Source organism: Dipodomys ordii, unplaced genomic scaffold (genome assembly GCF_000151885.1).
Source record: "Dipodomys ordii isolate 6190 unplaced genomic scaffold, Dord_2.0 Scaffold125, whole genome shotgun sequence".
In the NCBI taxonomy this organism is placed as follows: Eukaryota; Metazoa; Chordata; class Mammalia; order Rodentia; family Heteromyidae; genus Dipodomys; species Dipodomys ordii.
This window is the reverse complement of record NW_012267341.1, coordinates 3094719-3116886: the sequence shown is the minus strand read 5'-3', so window position 1 is coordinate 3116886 and position 22168 is coordinate 3094719.

The following is a 22168-nucleotide window of genomic DNA, read 5'->3' as shown; positions in this document are numbered from 1 at the left end:
ACATACTAAAATGATTATGTGAGATATTAAAATCAAGGTAGCTGGTAGGGGGTGGGTGACCAAGCACTGCAAATTTTCTGTAAATCCAAAATTATTTCAAAGTGAAAAACTTAGGGAAATAAATTACTACATTGAAACTGGAGAGACTACTAAATTTTGCATATATACTTTTAAAAAGTGAGATAAATTCCTATTGAGCTTTTTTTAAAAAGAGAAGCATAGTATTTGAAATACAAATTATGGAATTACAATACTTACATTATTTTTTAAATGACACCTTTCCCAACTCTGACCCACACTGAGTGACTTTTGCTGCAGGAAATGAGGAAATTAGTGCATTTGTGCTGCCTCCTGCCTTCTCTGCTCCACTCTCCATCCTCATCATTCATATTACAGTTATTCTTACTGTTTGGGATTATGACATTTATACTGTACATTAGGCTCCCTGTATTTTTGTGGATTCAGAGCACGTGTCTGCTCTGTTTCTCCATTCTTATAAGTACCGCGCGCTAACCGATTGCGCCACTGGAGCTCCTGTTTCTCCATTCTTGCTTGGCTTTGGTGAGACCCTTTGCTGACTAGATTCCCATCTCATAGTGCATGAAGTGGCCTGGAGACCTCTCAAGCCCTTATGGAAACTGGGGTTTCATGAGTCTGGGACCCCAACAAGCCCACTCCAGATAGCTTGCTCTTTCCTCTTGCCCCCTAGAACAGCTGAAGCAGCCAGTGAGGATGGGTCTCTGAGACTGTCCCAGGGTTATTATTCCACAGACAGAACCTCAAATGGCCCAGGGATAGGTATTGGGAGGGGGCTCTAAGTTATAGGTCCTGATGAATTCTTTACTGTGGGGCCATGATCAAAGCTATTGCTTTTGACTCTTGTCTCCAAGACTATTGATCTTCCTTCCACCTTCTTGTTTCCTTTCTTCTTTACTTATTTATGAAAGGAAAATATGGGTACCTTCATTTATTGTTATATCCACCTACCCATTCACTTATCTACCTTTCTACATATCTATACATCATCCATCCGTCAACCTATTCATTGTCCATCTGTCCATCCATTTATCCATTCATCTCTTCACACACTTCACACATTCTTCCATCCAGCTACCCTTTATAAGGCTATCTGTACATCATCTATCATCCTTCATTTATCATCCTTCCACATTTCACTCTTTCATGTGTTACCCATCTATCCATCCATCCATTTATTCATTCAGTCATCTTTTGTACATCCCTTGTTCAAAAGTCATAGCTTTAGCAGCAATTGTAACAATAATATTAGTGTAAACAGCAATAGCTACTATTCATTGAAAGCATTGTGCTAATCATTTTGTTTACATTGACTGATTTAATATACCTCTATCCAAAGGATCATATATCACAGCTGAGGAAACTGAGATAATTAATCACCTAAATGCTTCCTGAGGGCCACAAGTATGCAGCAGACATCATTTCTCTGACTTTCTGCCTGCCTCATAGAGGGAAAGAGATCAAGCTGTTGAAAATACAAGGTATTAGCCAGGTGCTGAGAGCTCACACCTGTAATCCCAGCTACTCAGGAGACTGAAATCTAAGGATCACTGTTCAAAGCCAGCCCATGCAGGAGAGTCCATAATACTCTTATCTCCAATTAACTACTAGAAAACTGGAAGTGGTGATGTAGCTTAAGTGATAGAGCAAAAGATGGGCAAAAGAGCTCAGGAGCAGTACCAACATCCTGAGCTCAAGCCCCATCACACACACACACACACACACACAGAGAGAGAGAGAGAGAGAGAGAGCAAAAAAACTCCACCAAAGTATTCATAGACTAGAAGCATAAAAGTAAAATAATAATAACAATATGTTACAAATTGAAGTTATCTTTGACAGCATCACATATATTTACTTGAGTTTCTAGACAGTATAGCACCCTGTACCTAGAAATACAAAGTTAGTGGATTATCAAATAATTTATTTGCTATTATATAAGTTTGTAGATAAAAGATTGGAAGAAGGCTCTGGAATGACTGTTACTTGTTCCTCATCCTTTCTCTACAGTGACCATCCTGAAGGAAGCATGGCTAGCAGGCAGGAACCTGAGTTTGAGTCTCTCGTTGGTCCCTGACTGTCCAGATCCTTTAAGCAAGTTCCTTTTCCTCTCTGGCTCTCAGCTTTCTTATGTGCACAATGCAGATTAGCAGTGCATCTCCACAGCCTCAGGTGGTCAGGCTTCTCCAGGCCGGGGCTTCCCCCACCTCTTGCCTGTGGCAAGGCTCTGTGCCAAGCCACCAAAGAGCCACCAGAGCCCCAGAGCCACAACGGTCCTTTCTCCCATGGTGCCGGGGCTGACCCAGAGACAGAGACAGAAACCTCAGAGCTCAGGCCAGGGCAAAAAAAAAAAAAATGCCCACAGCACCAACGCAGACAGCACTAACAGAGGCAGAGATAATGAAACACAGACCCTGATTCCCCCCACCATCACCACCATCCAGCCCAGCACACAATCATCTCAACAGAAAGTGGAACGTGGCGGTGACCATCGACCTACAGCACACAGAAACAGTGATCTGCTGCAGCACTGCCGGACAGCTCCCAACCAGTTCCAGGATAAGTGAGTACCCCACAGGGGATGTACCCCCTGCCATGGGAGAACAGTGCTGGAAGAAACCCCCAGAGCTTGACCCTGACTCCTCCCCCTACCAGCTGGGCTACAGGTTCCACTGAAGCTGGGAATTGTGCAAATGCCCCAGCAACCAGTGGAGCACAACCAGTCCACCAGCCTTGACCAAGTACACCCCTGGGAGGGAGCTTAAATGATGAAGCATCCAGCGGGCCACAGCAGCCAATGGCAGAAGAAGTCTGACCTGCATGTCTTGGGCAGAAAACCCAGCAGTCCAGGTCCCACCAGAGCCCAACTAGTGTGTCCCTGACTGGGTACCAGGAGCCTGGGTTGGGCCTGGGGATGGGGAGCTTGAGCTGCCTAAACCACCCGTCCCTACTGAAATCAGGATATGAGCGTATGCCTCAACAGAAGGTAGAGTGTGTCTGCCCACCAGAATCTAACAAGAGTGAGCCTTATGTGGGTCAGACTAGCAGTTGGATGTCGACCCCTCCCCATCAGAACTGAGACCAGGTAAAGACTCTCTCAGCCATCCCAGGGCTGAGAGCAAGCTTCATCAATTGATCCAGGAACCAACCTGGAACCAAGCAAAGTCAGCCACCTATTGACCAAAACAGTCAGAGTTTGGGATTGGTCTGCAATAATCCCTGAATACCCATGCAAAAATCATGGTGAAAAATTACAAGATTCATCTACAGCCAAGACAGCAAACCATCCACAAAGGCCAGCAGCCACCCAGGAAAGAACTCCAGGGAAAGTGAAAAGAAATGGAAGACAAATGCTACATCCAAGAGATGATAGTCAATGACACAAGAATTAAAGCAAGAAATGGATCAGAAATTTAAAGAACAAAGAAACAAATTATCAAAACAGATCCAGGATTTAAAACAAGAGATGCACTCAAAAATAGATGCAGTACACATCTCACTAAAAGACAAGATTAATACTCTGAGAACTAACACAGAAATCACAAATGTTCAGTTTTCTCCATGAAAACCACAATGGAAGCCATAGTTAACAGAGTGAATGAAATGGAAAACAGAATATCAGGTACTGAAGACAAAATTCAGCAATTGGAAAAAAAGTTACAGATAGGAAACCAATACTCAAAATATTCCAAAGGGAAGTCCAAGAACAAGCATACAGTGCCAAGAAATTTAACCTTTGCATAATTGGGGTGGACAAAGATGAAGACTCTGAATGCAAGGAATGCCTGGGAAAGTACCATCCGAGTCCTGAGAACCAATAACTGTCAACCCAGATTGGTATAGCAAGCATTCGACAGAGAAACTAAAAATTTTAACAGTAAAGAAAAACTGAATGAATTTATAAACAATGAGGCAGCACTACAAAGAATATTAAGAAGGGGATTACAATCTGAAGTAAACAATCAAGGTCAGGGATCCACATCAGATAGATATCACTAGAAGGCCAACTTAGTAAGCACAGGAGGAAAAGAAAAGAAGAAAATCTTAGGAAAGCAGGAAAATAACAGGAAACACAATGCATCTCTCTATAGTAACCATAAATATTAATGGGCTCAATTCACTAATCAAAAGAAAAAGAACTGCAGATTGGATAAGAAACCAAGATCCATCCATTTGTTGTCTTCATGAGACCCATCTCACAACCAAAGACAAAAACAAATTCCCAGTGAAGGGATGGAGGAAGATCTACCATGCTAATGCTCCCAGAAAGAAAGCAGGAGTTGGCATCCTGATATCTGACAAAATAAACTTTTCATTAAAAGAATTATACAGGGAACAATTCAAGAAGAAGATACACCACTATCAATTTATACTCTCCAAACATTGGTGCACTCAAATATGTTAAGCAAATACCCTCAGAGTTACAGGAAATAATAGATCCAAATACAATAATACTAGGAGACTTTAATACTCTACTCTCACCAAAGGACAGGTCTACCAACGAGAGAACTGGCAAAGAAGCCTCCAAATTAAATGATGCCATGTCTCAAGTGGACTTACTTGACGTCTACAGAGTTTTCCACCCAACAACAACCCAGTACACATCTTCTCAGCAGCACAGGGAACTTTCTCCAAAATAGATCAGATCATAGTTCATACAAGGAATTTAAGCAAATACAAGAGTATCAACATAATCCTCTGTGTTCTATCCAACTATAGTGGAATCAAGCTAGTTCTCAGTAACAAAGCATACTGTAGAAATTTCTCAAACATATGGAAATTAAACAGCACACTTCTGAGCAACACCTGGGTCACAGAAGAAATTAAAAAGTTCCCTTAAAAAGTTCCTACAATTCAATGAAAATGAATACACATCACAAAGAAACCTGTAAGACATGGCAAAAGCAGTCTTGAGGGGCAAATTCATTATTTTCAGTGCACACATCAAGAAAATAGAGACAGACCAAGTAAATAATCTCATGATGCAACTAAAACTGCTAGAAAAGCAAGAAAAAATTTAACCTAAAATTACTAGATGGAATGAGATAACCAAAATAAGAACTGAAATTAATGAGATAGAGACTAAGAAAACTATAAATAAAATTAATAAAACAAAAAGCTAGGGGCTGGGAAGGTGGCTCAGTGTGCTCAAGGCCCTGGGTTCGATTCCTCAGCACCACATAAGCAAAAAGAAAAAAGCCGGAAGTGGCGCTGTGGCTCAAGTGGTAGAACGCTAGCCTTGAGCTGAAGAGCTGAGGGACAGCATCCAGGCCCAGAGTTCAGGCCCCACGACCGGACCCAAAAAAAACCACAAAAAAACAAAAAGCTGTTTAAAAAAATCAATAAAATTGACAGGTGACCACATACAGAAAACTAAAAGTGGACTCCAGCCCGTCACCATGCACTAAAATGGAGTAAAGACCTTAACATCAAACCTGAAACTCTGAAACTACTGCAGGACAGAGTAGGAGAGACACTTGAACTTATAAGCACAGCAGGAACTCCTGAACAGAGTCCCAGGGTCACAACAAATTGGAGAGAGACTCAACAAATGGAACTACCTTAAAATAAAAAGTTTCTGTACAGCTAAAGACATAGCTACCAAACTAGAAAGACAACTAATTGGGGAAAATATTTACCAGCAACATATCAGACAATTATAAAGAACAACTTCCAGAATCTATACTCCCTGAGGAAGGAAAACCTAGCAGAAATGGATGAATTTTTAGAGAAATACAAATTGCCCAAACTGAACCAAGAAGAAATAAATCAATTGAATAAGCCAATAACTTACAATGAGATAGAGGAAGCAATCAGAAGTCTTCCAACAATGAAAAGCCCCGGACCAGATGGATTCACTACGGAATTCTATAAGACCTTTAAAGAAGAACTAATACCCATACTCCTCAAGCTCTTCTGAGAAATAAAAACAGAGGGAGCAATCCCAAACTCATTCTATGAAGCCAATAACACATGCATCCCCAAACCAGGCAAAGATCCAAGGGAACTACAGACCCATCTCTTTGATGAATGCAGATGCAAAGCTCCTCAATAAAATTTTAGCCAACAGAATCCAGAAACATACCAAAAAAAATCATACATTATGATCAAGTAGGTTTCATCCCAGAGATGTAAGGATAGTTTAACATACGTAAATCAATAAATGTAATCCATCACATAAACAATGAGCCAGCACTACAAAGAATATTAAGTGGGGGATTACAATCCGAAGTAAACAATCAAGATCAGGGATTCATATCAGACAGAAATCACTAGAAGGCCAATTTAGTAAACACAGGAGAAAAAGAAAGAAGAAAAACTTAGGAAAGCAGGAAAATGATAGGAAACACAATGCATCTCTCTATAATAACCATAAATATTAATGGGCTCAATTCACCAATCAAAAGAAAAAGAACATAAATAGACCCAACGTCCAAGAACCCCATGATTATCTCCATTGATGCAGAAAGACTTGATAAATGCAATATTCATTCATGTTAAAAGCTCTGGAGAAAATAGCAATAGAAGGAACATTCCTTAAAATGATAAAAGCCATATATAACAGACCAATAGCCGATATTATACTTAAAGGGGGAAAAGTACAACCAATTTTCCTAAAAACAGGAAGAAGGCAAGGATGCCCATTATCTCCACTCCTCTTCAATATAGTTCTGGAATCCTTAGCCAGAGCAATAAGGCAAGAAAAAGACACTAAAGAGATCTGCATAAGGAAGGAAGAAGTTAAGCTATCCCTTTTGGCAGATGACATGAAATTATGCCTCAATAACCCCAAAAACTCTACCCAAAAACTCTTAGAGCTTATAAACCACTTCAGCAAACTAGCAGGATACAAAATTAACCCACAAAATCAGTTGCCTTTCTGTACACTAACAATGTACAAGCAGAAAGGGAAATCAAGGAAACAACCCTATTTACAATAACTTCAAAAAAAGTATCTAGGAATTAATCTAATCAAAAATGTAAAAGGAACTATTTAATGAAAACTATAAAAGCCTAAAGAAAAAAATCATAGAGGACACCAGGATATGGAAAGACCTTCCATCTCTTGGTTAGGCAGACTTAATATATTGAAAATGGCCATACTGCCAATATATATATATATATATATATATATATATATATATATATATTCAATGCAATTCCCATTAAAAGCCCAATGACATACTTTACTGAAATAGATAAAACAATCCAAAAATTCATATGGAACCACAAAAGACCTAGAATAGCCAAAGCAATTCTAGGCAAAAGAAACAGTGCAGAAGGGATCACGATACCAGATTTCAAGCTCTACCATATAGCCATAATAACAAAGACAGCTTGGTATTGGCACAAAAAATAGATCCAAAGACCAATGGAATAGATTAGAAGCTCCAGAAATAAAACCCGCATACTTACAGTCAGCTGATATTTGACAAAGGAGCCAGTGGAAGAAGCATAACCTTTTCAGCTATTGGTGCTGGGTGGCCACATGTAGAAAACTAAAAGTGGACCCCAGCCTGTCACCATGCACTAAGATCAGCCCAAAATGGAGTAAAGACCTTAACATCAAACCTGAAACTCTGAAACTACTGCGAGACAGAGTAGGAGAGACACTTGAACTTATAGGCACAGGTATAAACTTCCTGAACAAAGTCCCAGGGTCACAACAAATTGGAAAGAGACTCAACAAATAGGACTACCTTAAAATAAAAAGTTTCTGCACAGCTAAAGACGTAGCTACCAAACTAGAAAGACAGCCAACCAATTGAGAAATGATACTTACCAGCAATATATCAGACAAAGACCTAATATCCATTATATACAGGGAACTCAAGAAACTCCCAAATCTAACAAACCATTCATTAAATGGGCAAGGGAGCTAAAGAGAGACTTGTCAGAAGAAGAGATAAAAATGGCAAAGAAACACATGAGGAAATGTTCATCATCTCTGGCTGTAAAGGAAAGGCAAATAAAAACAATCCTGAGATACCACCTTACCCAGTCAGAATGGCCTGCATCCTAAATTCAGCCAATGACAAATGCTGGCAGGGATTTGGAGAAAGAGGAACCCTATTGCACTGCTGGTGGGAATGTATACTAATACAACCACTTTGGAAAGCAGTCTGGAGGTACCTCAGAAAGCTAAATATAGACCTCTCCTACGGCCCAGCCATACTCCTACTAGGCATCTACCCTGAGCAACAGGAACCAGGATACAAGGACACATGCACCTCCATGTTCATTGCAGCACTGTTCACAATAGCCAAGATATGGAAACAACCCAGATGCCCCACTACAGATGAACGGATCCAAAAATTGTGGTACCTATATACAATGGATTATTGTGGCAGCCATTAGAAAGAACAAAATAATGGCATTGGCAGGGAAAGATGGAACTAGAAAAAATCATTTTGAGCAAGGTAAGCCAAGAGCAAAGAGACAAATAGTACATGGTCTCCCTGATACGTGGATGTTAAATCCAAAGCAAAGAGATATGACCAAGAAAACAGGACTTGAGAAACAAAGGACCTCCACTCATTTTGTTGTATCATTACTAAATGACCCCATGTTCTTGACCACATATATGGTGTGTGTGTGTGTGTGTGTGCGGTGCGTGCGCACGTGCGCACACATCTGAGGGAAGCTAGGAGGAGGACACGGAATCAGAGGGAAACAGGGGAAAATATACAACAGAGGGGCCCATCAGCTGCTCTGGACATTGACAAAAACTGAACTAAGCAACTCAAGGGCAGCAATAGGAGGGAGGGAAGGAAATGGAAAGAGGGAACAGCTGACACTAAGCAAAAGGAAAGAAATGTACACATCACCCGATGTGGAATAAATAGTTGTACTGTCAAAGCTCATAGAATTCACAAGCTTTATAGACCACGATAATGACAATTTGCTTCATGAAGATTAAAATGTGTGTGTGACTTTAACTAAGTAGCACTATCTCACAATACTGTGAAATTTATGTAATCAATCACAATAAAAATTATTTTAAAAAAGTTGTACAGAGAGGCTTCAGCTCAACCAATCAGTTAATTAGTACAAAACATCCTGCTCAGCATCACACCTACCATCTTTCTACCCTATCCTACATACCAAATGCTGTAATTCTGACAAGAAAAAAAATCTAAGGAATGAGTTTATACCCATAACACACTAAGAACAGCATCCAACACAGAGTGGCACATGTTTACATGGATGTGTGCTTAATTAAGAAGAAATGTGCCTGCCGTCCATCAAGTCAGCAGCTCTTTTTACTAAGAAGAGACATTTGCTGAGAGTATGGTTTTGGCCAGTTCTGGGACCAGTGTTTCTCAAACTGGGGCCTGTGGACCACTTGGGGTCCCAAGATATGTTCATCTCAGCAAGAGAGGTTTGAATGAGACACACAGGTCCTGATTCCCTGAAAATGAGGACTCTGATAGGTCTCATCTCTCCTTGGACAGCTTCCCCTCAGCCGTCTGGCTTGCTCTTTTCTGAGCTGTTGGGCGGGGGGGGGGGGGGGGGGGGGGGGGGGAAAGGGGGGGGGGGGGGGGGAGGGGGGGGACTCTGTAAACACACATGTACCTTTCCCAGGAAAATGAGTCCCGGAGGAGCCCTCCCCGCCCGCAGGCTCGCTCCAGCACCTGTGTTCTGTAACACAGCCCTAATTGAAATCACATTAACATTATGATTCCATTACGGGGAACAAGAGGCTGGCTGCAGGAACGTGTCCTCATGGGGCCTCATCAGCTGGACCAGATCGTTTAAAAAGGACTGTGCATCTGCCTGGAGCTTCAGTGTTAAGTAAGGCAGACAGGGGCCTATTCATTATTAACAAGGCTTTATGCGTTTGGCCAGGCAAAAGCCCAAAGCTGGACCAAAGAGACGTCTGTGAGAGGAGAGGCATTAAGGTGCTGGCTGCAACTGCCCAGTTGCTTTGCCCATCCACAGGATGGAGAGTCCTCCGCCCAGGTGAAGGCACTTTCTGTCCCCAAAGCCATAACTGTGGTTCCTCCTCATGCTGTAGAGGGGGGCTTCTCACTGGCCAGCACTAATCTGTGAACATGTCCGAACTTGAACCCAGGAAAGCTGAGTCCAGAGCCTACATGCTTGCCAACTTGCCAGACACAGTCCAAATCTTGGCCTTCTTACCTCTCTCCCTGAGCTGTGGACTGATCTAGTCCATGTTTCAGCCCCTCAAGTGCTTATGGGAAGGGAAAGGCACAGGATATCCATAAGGGAAATTAGCAGGAGGGAAGGGTGGAGGTTTAGTTCATGCAGTAGTTTTCCACTCATTGCTCTAACTGCTGGTGCTCATTCTGTGTCAGGTGCCATTACTGAAAAATAAAGGTGACCAACCCTGGTGTTACAAATTTCAAGGGCTAATGAGAGCTGGGTGCTGGTCAGATGCTGGTCAGGCACCAATTGCTCACACCTGTAATCCTAGCTACTCAGGAGGCTGAGAGCTGAAGATTGCAATTTGAAGCCAGCTTAGGCAGGAAAGCCTGTTAGACTCTGTATCTCCAATTAACCATCAAAAATCCAGAAGTACGGTGGGCTGTGACTCAAGTGGAGAGTGCCAGCCTTAAGCAGAAATGCTAGGGGAGAATTCCCAGACTCTGAGTTCAAGCTTCAGTACTGACATGTGTGCACACACACAGACAGACACAGACACAGAAAGAGCTAATACAGATCCTAGCTCTGTGCAGGTACTGCAGCACAAAGCTCTGAGCACGTGGTCTCACAGGCCTCCAGCCCTTCCTCATAGTGTAATGTGTAAAGACCATGAGGAAAGAAATTAATGAGGTATAGTCATTCCATTATGAGAGATAATTCTATGTCATTAAATTTGATGGTTAGGGGCTTAGGCTCTGGAACTTGATAAGCCTTCCTTTTATTTTTTTTCTTTTTACAATACCAGAGTTTGAATTCAGGGCCGTGTGCTCACTCAACTTGCGTATATGGCTGATGCTCCATAATTTGAGCCATGTCTCCTACCCTGCTGTTTTGTTGATTATTTTGGAGTGGAATCTCTTAGACTTTTCTGCCTGTCCTGCTTCTAACCACAATCCTCTAGATCTCAGTTGCCAGAGTAGCTGGGATTACAGGTGTGAAGCACTTGTGGTGCAACCAAACCACACTTCTTTTTTTGTTGCTGTTTTTTGTTGTTTTTTTTGTTGGTCATGGGGCTTGAACTGTGGGCTTGGGTGCTGTCCCTGTGCTCTTTAGCTCAAAGTGAGCACTCTACTGCTTGAGCCACAGCACCACTTCCAGTTTTCTGGTGGTTAATTGGAGATAAGAGTCTTACAGACTTTCCTGTCTGGGCTGGCTTTGAACCATGATCCTTAGATCTCAGCCTCCTGAGTAGCTAGGATTACAGGTATGAGCCATCAGTGCCTGGCCAAACCATACTTCTAATCCTGAGTTTCTTGCTTAACAGTAACATTGCCCCTGATCCAGGTATGTGATCTCTCTATGTCCACCTTGTTCATTTTGTCTGCCTTCTCTTATCCTGGGTGCAAGGGACAGGAAGGAAGGAAGCCACCATCAGGAAAAGCAATATTGATATCTCATAGGAAGAGGTGTAGTCAGCGAATATGGCTTTGGAACAGGGAAGGAAAATACCAGTGCAACCAGGTGCTGGTGCTCATGCCTCTAGTCCTAACTACCTGGGAGTCTGAGATCTGAAAATTGAGGTTTGAAGTGAGCCTGAACAGGAAAGTCTGTGAGACTCTTATCTCCAATTAACCACCAGAAAACTGGTAGTAGAGCTTTATTTTCAAGTGGTAGAGTGCTACGTGAGCACAAAAGATCAGTGACAATGCCCAACCCCTGAGTTCAAGCCCCATGACTGACCAAAAAAAAAAAAGAAGAAAGGAAAAGAAATGATCAGTCTACAGAGTGTGGGGTGGGGAGGGTGGCCTCTGAATGTGAGGGACTTGGCCGCAAGCCACCACTCTGTTCTAGTGGCTGTGTGACCAGGGACAGGGTTCTTCCCTTAAGGCTCTCAGTTTTTACTTCTGTTAGGTTGGTATCTGGCTCCTTATACCTCCATCACTGGCCTTGGGGACTACCCAAGGGACCTGTCCTGTGTTTTTCCCCAATTCAAGTGGAGAAAGTCCAGTTCCCTCTCCCACATGATCAAGAGACCCCGGTGTTACTTTGAGGATAACTTGTATAAAAATCATATCTTATTTGTGTGTGTGGGGGGGGGGAATGTTCTGGGGCTTGAACTCAGGGCCTGGGCCTTGATGCTCAAGGCTGGCGCTCTGCCACTTGAGCCACTGCTTTACTTCTGGCTTTTTAGCACTTACATCGGCTAGCATTATTGCATATTCACCACAGATGGTGGACACAATTGAACATATACCTCTTGAGAGGAGGAGAGGGGCAGCTAGAGAGGCAGAGCAGAGTGGGTTTGAGCCCTGGCCTCTGCTCCAGTTTCCCTTAGGGTTCATCCAGTGCTTCCTGTCTTGCAGGGACTGTGTGCCAACAGTACCCTATCAGGGCACACAGTTGTCTCATCTTGGAGGGTGAAGCAATTAGGCCCATAGAGATGGAAGGACTGCTCCCCAAATCCACAGTGGAAGTAGGGACTCGAATTCTGTTTCTGGGTTCTGCACCCTCCTATCTCCCCAGAGGAGGGGCTCTGGGTGACCTTTCTCATACTGTGGCTGGTGGGGTACCACAAGCCAGGACAAAACAAAGCCTGTGCCAGCAGGGGGCAGAGGGCAAAGCCTCCTTTCAAAGCGCCTGAAGGACCCAGTGGTCCTCGCCCAACTGGGCCTGATTAAAAATAGAGTCTGTGCGCCTGGCTGCTCAGCAGCCGAGCTCAGATCAGAAGCCGTTCCCAGCAAGCCTGGGTCTTTTAAGTTATTTATCTGTCTGCATTTTTCATCATTTGCCATTGATTTGCACGGGTGCTTCCTGTGAGCCCCTCTGGTGCCCGCGTGGCAGGGCACTGGCTCTGCTCTCCTCCTCCCCGGGTGCTTCTCTTTCCTGTAAGACTGCCCAGCACCAGCTGCTGCTCCTAGATCAGAGCTATCCACACCGCCCCCCCCGCCCCCCCTCACCAAGTCTCCCCTAGCGACAGCGCTGCAGACACAGGGAGAAATCCTGCCTGCCCCATCCACTCCACAGCCCACCCATGCTTCTGTCCTTCCTGCTCCCTGAGGCTGGCCTCTAAAGACTGCATTCCTCAGGTACTCTCTTGACTGTATTGAGGCTTAGGGAGTGGGAGGCTTAGGTAGGACCTGAGAGGAGGGGAAGGGGAGGAGAGGAGGGAGGGGAGGGGGAATTGCCCCCAGGCTCAGGCCCAGCCCTCTACAGGGCTGCTCCTGCCTAGAAGCTCTTCCCCCTCATTCCAGGCCTTGCTGGGTTCTCGAAGGCAAGGCCCTTCCTTCCTCTGGCTGGTACAGGCCTAGTGGGATTAATGGCTTCCCATCCTTAGTCCTCTAGCCTCCACATCTCTATTAAAATAAAAAACAAACCCTTCATTAAATCCTGTTCAATATCCTAGCAGACACAGCTGCTGTTTCCTTCTCAGCCCCTGATGGACCCACAGGCACAGCCAACTCCATGAACCAAAACCATGGGCAGGAAGAACAGCTCCTGGGTTAAGGCTGCCAGGGTCCAGAAGAGTCATCTGACTTCTGCTCAGAGGACATGGTTACATCTGCTCCCTCCACCTGATACCTTAAGTACAGTCCCACTCCCCACCTTTGCAATCTTTGTCTAGGCAAGAATATGCCCAGCTGAAAACTTCCCTACCTGCAAACATTGGAAAACAGATATTGGAGACAATCTCTCTCTCTCTCTCTCTCTCCAGATTATAGATGGGGGTTCAAAGATCAAAGCCAATCTGGGCTGAAGAGTTGACTAGATAGATTCCAAACTGAAAATCACCAGCAAGAAGAGCACTGGAGGTATGGGATCCAGTCGTGAAACACCACCAGCCAAGAAAGCAAGTTGAACAAGCTAGCCCTGAGTTCTAATGCCAGAACCACTCCGCACTCCAAGAAAACAAACAAAACAAAAAACATGGTGCCTAGAGCCTGAGTTCTTCTTGTATCAGTGAGCCTCTTGGCTCAGTGGGACAAGCCAGGGCTGAGGAACCTTGCATTCTCCTGACACTTCAAATGAACTCACCCATGCTGACTGGTAGGGGGCAGGGGGCGGGGGCTGTTCACAGTGCCTACCTTGGAGGGCCATGGTGAAGCCTGACATCATGCAAGCTTGGTGCTTGATTAGCATCAGCATCAGCTGATGGCGGTGGCCACTGCTCCTCCTTTTGCTACCATACCACAGGCAGCTCTTCTACCCCAGGACTCTGTGGCTTTAGGGAAGGGGACAAACACACAGGACTCATGAATCAGCATCTAGTACCTCTTTAATCTTCTTCCAGGGCCTCAGGGTGAGCTCTCTGCCCTTTTGGACCTGGTAATGCCATTAGCTCTGCTCCTCCAGCTCACACTCAACACCTCCATCCCTTGGGTCCCATAGGCAGCTGCATCTGCTTCTCCCATCAGGGAGCCTCCCCTCTCCCTCCCTGCCCCACTGCCCTGTGAGGGCTTGGAGAGGGGCTGAAGGGAGTACAGGGAGCCCCTGGGTCTGTGTGCGTAGTGGTTGGTTACTAGTTTGAGGTTGTCCTTGGTGCCTGACCATCCATGGGTACCAAAGCTCCCCTGGGCTGTGCAGCTTGGGAAGAGGCATTCTGCATGAGGGACAAAAGAAGAGCTTATACTTGTGTCCCTAGAGCCTTCTCCCTTCTTCCTTCCCTCCCTCCCCAGCTAAGACCTAGGGTCCCAAGGCACAGAAATTAGATGTCTGCCAACCTCTTGGCCACATACCGGGGCTGCAAAGGAAGATGTCTCCTAGGAGAGGAATCTGCAGGGAGGAAGGTGGGTCCAGGGTGTATCCTGAATCATTGGACCTTGACTTCCCTGTCTGTGGCGTGGGGTCCTGGGGGACCCTCTTGTGTATACTTCTGCACTATGACCTGTAATGCTGGGCCATACACCCCAGTACAGTCTCACCCCCTCCCCACCCACAGACACAACCCTGACAAACAAAAGGAAGCACAGCTACCCCTCCCCCAACACCGCCCATCCCTACCTCACCCTGCAGCAGAGCTTCCCTGAGCACCCTCCCTTTCCCTGGCCTCAGTCCTGGCCTGGCCTCCCCTGTGATGGAAGGACCTCAGAGCTGCAGTTTGGTCTGGAGCCAGTGTCGCAGGCTAGATTTTTTTTTCTCTCTCTCTTTGTTGCACTTTATATCATGGCATGTTTTCTCTTCCTCTGGGATTTCATTATTTCATTCAACTCAATAAAACCATACCAGACACTCCTCACGCGCAAGGCCCTGGCTCACCCTTTTGAAGAACATTCAACTCGACCAGCCACTTCCCAGAAGACGTGTGCATTTATTGTCTACCATATAAAGAGGAAATGAGGGAGCAGGGGAACTAAAAGGCATACCCCAAGTTTGTGGCTGCAGTGCATAGCAGAGGCAGAACTCCAACCCAGAACTCCAGACTGGTAGATGCGAGCCAGGCACCCGTGGTTTATGCCTGGGAAGCTGAGATCTGAGGATCACAGTTCAAAGCCAGTCTGAGCAGGTAAATCTTAGAGACTCTTATCTCCAATTAACCAGCCAATTGTCAGAACTGGAGGTATGGCTCAAGAGGTGGGGTACCAGTCTTAAATGAAAAGCCAAGCAGTTTAAGTTTAAGTACCCCTCCCTTCTTCTCACCCCCCTGCAACTTAGTCTAGTAGAAGCCAAAGACCCTGCTCTCCATTTTCATTCAGCCTCCTTAAAGGCCAGATGTCAGTCTCTCCCTACCTAGGATCTCTGAGTCCTGTGAAGACCTATGTGATTTTGGCAGTGGTGGTGATGGTCATGGGGCTTGAACTCAAGTCCTGGGCATTGTCCTTGCACTCTTATGCTTAAGACTAGCACTCTACCACTTTGAGCCATAGCTCCACTTCCAGTTTTCTGATAGTTATTTGGAGATAAGAGTCTCACAGACTTTTCTGCCTGGGCTGCCTTTGAACCTTGAGCCTTAGATCCCAGCCTCTTCAATCCCTAGGTTTACAGGTGTGAGCTACCAGAACCTGATCAACTTATGTGATTTTGTTCCCACCCTGCCCCTTTCCTAGGTGCTGGGATGGAACCCAGGGCCTCACTCATGCTAAACACATGCTCTAACATTGAAGTATAGCTTCATCTCTAAGATTTAGGTTTTTTGTTTATTTGTTTGTATGGGTCCTGGGGCTTGAACTCAGGGCTTGGGCACTGTTCCTGAGCTCTTCTGCTCAAGGCTCTTCTGCTCAAATCACAGCTCTACTTCCAGTTTTCTGATGGTTAATTGGAGATAAGAGTATTATAGACTTTTCTACCTGGGTTGGCTTTGAACCGTGATCTTCAGATCTCAGTCTCCTGAGAAGCTAGGATTATAGGTATGAGCCACTGATGCCCAGAAAGATTTTTTTAAGTTGCTTAACAATGCCTCTGGGCGCAGGTGACATCATTGCTGTTTTAAGCATCCTCTGGTTGACTGCTTTGTTGTCATGACTGCAATCACTCTAACCTGACCTGGGGTCTAGGCCTTTCCTTGTGTTGAGGACAGATTCTTGTGTTTTGAGATTCCAGGGCAGAGTGACAGTCACAGTGTGATGTGTCCTTAGGAAGCCTCAAACCCTCCTCTGAAGCAATACAACAGGGGTGGCTAGAATCTGTTGGTGGCTAGGATGCAGACAAGGGAGGGACTTGAGTGTGCACACAAGTCCAGCCCCCTGGAGGTAAGTACTCTGGCAGAGCCAGTGTGCCTGGGCCCAGCCCTCAGCTCCGCCACACAGAGCACAGGCTGAGTCACATAGTCCTGCTACGCACTACTCTCTCCTAGCTATAAAATAATAGCAGGATGGCCCTCATAAAGCCCCCTGAGGAATAAATAAATGTCCAACGAGGGGTAAGAGCATGGCCAGCTAAAGCCAAACCAGACCCACTAAGGTCAGCACGACAAAGCTGACCCTCCATGATCAGCGTAGCTTAGAGGTGGTACAGCCCTTTCTGGGGAAAGCTGATGCACATGCTTGTGCCTGGCAGAACTCCTGGAAGCAGCTCCGAGCCATCTGATGGTGGTGGTGCTTATTTGGAATGGCTGTGTGTGTGTGTGTGTGTGTGTGTGTGTGCGCCCGCACACACACACACACACACACACGCTCACATGTGTGCACATGCTGGACTTGAAGGCAGGGCCTAATATACTTGCTCAGCTTCTTCAGCCAAGGTTGGTGCTCTATCACTTGAGCCACACATCTCCACTCCCAGCCTTTGGCAGGGAGCTGGTGGCCCACACCTATAATCCTAGCTACTCAGGAGGCTGAGATCTGAGGATCCAGGCTCAAAGCCACCCCAGGCAGGAAAGTTCATGAGACTCTTCATCTCCAATTAACCACCAGAAAACCAGAAGTGGTGCTGTGACTCAAATGGTAGAGCACTTGTCTTGAGCTGAAGAGCTCAGGGATAGCTCCCAGGCCCAGAGTTCAAGCCCCACAACCGACAAAAAAGAAGAGAAGAGAAGAGAAAAAATAAAAGAAAAGGGAAGAAAATAAGTTTCGCGGGCTTTTCTGCTTGGTCTGGCTTTGGACCAAGCTCCTCAGATCTCAGCCTCCTGAGTAGCTAGGATTTCAGGTGTGAGCCACTAGCCTCTGGCTTGGTCTACATTTGACCTCAGCCAAAGACCCTGGCATTGTGCTGCCAACTTTTTCTCGCAAAGAGTTTGGGTTTTGTCCCTGTTTTCAGTCATCCCTCAGGGGTGAAGAGGGCCCTGAGTGTGGACTCTGAAGCCACAGGTGCCAGCCCCATGTCTCGGCTCCCAGGTTGATTCTCTTTGCCCCGTGGGCATGACACGTGGCACACAAGTTTCCTGGCTGCCCTCCCCCCTCCTCCAAGGCCTCACCGCCTCTTAGGGACTGAGCATCTGTAGTCAATCCCTGTTACTTGGGATGAGGGAATGAGGAAAGATTCATGCAGGGCAGGGGAGCTAGCAGACTTGGGAGATAGATCCTGAGTTCCAATCCTGACTCTCCCTTATCACAGCTACATCTTCTCATTGAACTTTCTCTTAGAATGTCAGCAGCTGGGTGTGGGGGAGTATCACATCCTCTCTTCCAGAGATGTTGGGGTACTGACCTGTCACACAGCAAAGTAGGACCAGGAAGAGCTGTAGAGTTCTAGAAGAAGTGTATTTACTCAGGGAAGCAAAGCTAAGCCCAGAGAGAGTGAATAGCCAACCCCAGGTCACACAGCAAACATCTGTTCCCAGCCCAGGAGCAGACTCCCAATTCAGAGCTGGTTCCAAGGAGCCACCATGGGCTCCCCCAACAATCTCAAATGAGAGAAGGTCCCTCCCTTCCAATTCCTGACCTCAGCCAGCAAGGAGGGTTTTAGAGGTAGAATAAGGCCTGGGATCTTCCGTCTCTGCCATGGGAAAGAGAGGCTTTTAGGGATCACAGAGTCTGACTACACTCAGATAAACATGACAGAGGAGGCCCAAGTTGTGAAAGAGCACTGGGAGCAGCCAGTGTTCCAGTGTCCACTGACCCACATCGTAGCTGAGCCTTCTTGAGCAAACTCCTTTCTGTGCCTCAGTTTCCTCATCTGTAACATGGGAGTTAGCAATCCTTCTCATCTCCTAGAGGCATTCTGAGGACTAAGGAAATCAGTCTAAATGATTTTGTTTTCCTTGGGCAGTGCTTTGAGCAGTGCCAGGACATGATTTAGGATTTTCTGAGCATTGGGTGTCACTAAAAATGCCATTTACAGCCAGGCGCTGCTGGCTCACACTCAAGAGGCTGGAATCTGGAGGTCTGGGCAGAAGAGTCCAAGAGATTCCATGTCCCAAATAACTAACAAAAAGCTGAGCTAAAAGCATGGTGCAAGTGATAGAGTACAAGCCAAGCAAACTGAGCAAGAACAAAACCACTTAGTAGCTTTCAATTTTTATGATTAATTGCAGTTATAGGAATATAATGTGATTATATTATTTATCATAACAGAATAGAATGGAAATGCTTTTCACCTTCCCACTAGAAAATCAAGTCGCCTGGCAAGCAAACATCAGGACTGGTTACTAATTCTCTCTTCTTTCATAGAGTCATAGGGAGATGTCATTTGGAGGAGGATAAACACAGAGACAAGGATTTTTTTTATAATTTAAGTTCAGAAAAATAGGAAACAAACAAGAGTGTTTGAAAGAATAGAGAATTTTTTATCATATTGTTCGTGTGTGTGAGTGTATTGTGTGCATGCGTGCACATGTATACAACTGGAGCTTGAACTCCAGAGCTTCAACTCAGACCTGCACTCTCCCTTAGCTTTTTTGCTCAAGGCTGGTGCTCTACTAGTTGAGTCACAGCTCCACTTTGTGATTTTTGCTGGTAATCCGAGATAAGAGTCTCATGGACTTTCCTACCTGGGCTAGCTTTGAACCATGATCTTCAGATCTCAGCCTCCTGAGTAGGTAGGATTACAAATGTGAGCCACTGGCACCCATTTCCTCTCATTGTTCTTTGGAACAATGTGTGTGCTGCTCCCATGAGGAAAAGTCGGTTTAATGAAACAATATAAAGAGAAATACATGAAGGTGTGTACAGTTGGAACACAGCAGCTCTGAGCAGGCAGGTATCCTCCAAGTGGCCCTCACTGTAAAAAAAAAAAAAAAAAAGATTGCACAGAAATAATCTCAGTGAGATCTGAGTTTTTGTAAGGAGAGGAGGGAAAAAATAAAGATTTGAAGTAAGTGGGCTGGGAGTTGAGAAAAAACATTGAGCAGGACACACGCTAAATTATTAACAATGCCAGCCTCCCTCTGGTTAATAAGAAAGAGGAGATGGGATGGAAAATTCCACACTCTGTGCTGTTTGGAATCCCTTTAACACACAGGGATTACTTATAGAGAGAAAATAGTAAATAAGAATTAAATTAGAAGCAAATGTTTGTATCTGCAGCAGAAGGGAAGAGTGACCCTCTAAGCATCTCCCTGCCTTCAGACCCAGGAGCTGCTCACGGACCCGAAGCCAGGTAAAGTTCCTCTGAGTAACTTCACACCCAGCTGGCTGCTAGGCCCAAGGAAGCCTTGCACGCAGCTTGTCTCATGGAAGGTTCTGGGACTAGGAACAGCCAAGATCAGGAAAGCCCAAATAACATCACCTGGAGGTGGAAGCAGAGCCTCCTTCCAGCCAGGTGCTGGTGACTCATACCTGTAACCCTAGCTACTCAGTAGGCTGAGAGCTGAGGATCACAGTTCAAAGCAAATTGGGCAGACACATTCTTGACATTCGTATCTCCAATGAACCAGCAGAAAGCCAGAAGTGGAGCTGTGGCTCAAGTGGTAGAGTGCCATCCTTGAGTGAAAAAGCTAAGAGAGCAAGAGGTCCTGAGTTCAAACCCCAGGACCACAGCACACATATATGCTTGCGTTTGTTCGCACACACACACACATGCGCGCGCGCGCACGCAATAAACCTTCCACAGCTATGCATGGGCATTCCCACACACACTTTCAAATGGATAAACACTAAACTACTTCATTCTCCTGTGCATTATTTCTTGCTTATTCTTTTTAGTGCTAGAGTTTGAACTCAGGGCCTTTCACTTGATAGGCAGGTGCTTTAGCCATATCTCTACACTTTGGCTTTCATTTATTTATTTATTTGGTGCCAATACTAGAGCTTGAACTCAGGGGCTGCATGCTGTCTCAGTGTTTTGTTTGTTTGTTTGTTTTTTGCAGATCATGGGGCTTGAACTCTGGGCCTGGGCGTTACCCCTCAGCTCTTCAGCTGAAGGCAAGCACTCTACCACTTGAGCCACAGTGCCACATCTGGTTTTCTGATGGTTTATTGGAGATAAGAGTCTCACGGAACTTCCTGCCCGGCGTGGCTTTGAACTGCAATCCTAAGATCTCAGCCTCCTGAGTAGCTAGGATTACAGGTGTGAGCCACCAATGCCAAGCTTTTTTTTAAAAAAAAAAAAATAAAGGCTGGCACTCTACCTCTTGAGCCAACCTCCATTTCCAGCTTTTGGTGGTTAACTGAAGATAAGAGTCTCATGGACTTTCCTTCTCCAACTCAGCTTTGATCCACAATCCTTTTATCTCAACCTCCTGAATTGCTAGAATAATAAGTGTGAACCATCAGGGCCCACTATGTTATTTTTTTAAGCAATCTTCCTACCTATGTTTCCTGAGTAGCTGGGATTACAGATATGAGCCACCACACTCAGATCCAACATCTTGTTTTTTATGGTCAAGGTTTACAATATCCCCTTGGGTATCCCGAAAGAAGCCCATGGGTATTGAAACTTACATACACACATTGATTTTCTTTAAAAAAAATCCATACACAATGGCCAATATACAAGAGAAAACACAAAGATAAAGAAGTGTACAGTAGATTTTCTGGCACTATGTCCTGTAAAATAAAATCTGTATTTGGTCACATGAGTGCTCAGGCCCGGCTGCTAGCAGAAGCTGCAATGAGGATGGCGGCTACAGATGTGCAGAGACAAGCGGGTACTGACAGCAGATGTGCGTTTCCAAAACCATGTGTAACCCTTGGCCTGTTCTGCACAAAACTAAATATAGACTTCATTTGTTTTTGTTCCCACTGGAATCCCTGGAAAATTCAGTTCTTCTCACACTGTGCAATGTCTTCGTGTTTATAAGTAAAATAGAGCTGAAGTCTAGACTCCTGTCATGATGAACACATTTTCTTCCCAGCAGTCCATGTGAGCGTCAGGTGCGTGGAAGAATAGTTCCTCCCCAGGGAAGGATAGTCCCACTCCTGATGGCTTCCTTGTCCCTCAATTAAATGCAGCCATTTTTTAAAATTGTTATTGTAAAGGCGATGTGCAGAGGGGTTCTGGTTACATAAATCAGGTAATGAGTACATTTCTTTGTGAACAGTGTCACCTCTTCCCATGTTTTCTCACAATTTTTCCCTCCAGACCCCCTTCCCCCACAAGTTATATGGTTCATTTTCAACAAAGGGTCTTGTAAGTATAACTGCTGCATTTGTTCACCCTTTGTCCCACCATTTCTGTATCCCCCCCCCCCGCCTTTGCCCTCCCCAATACAGAC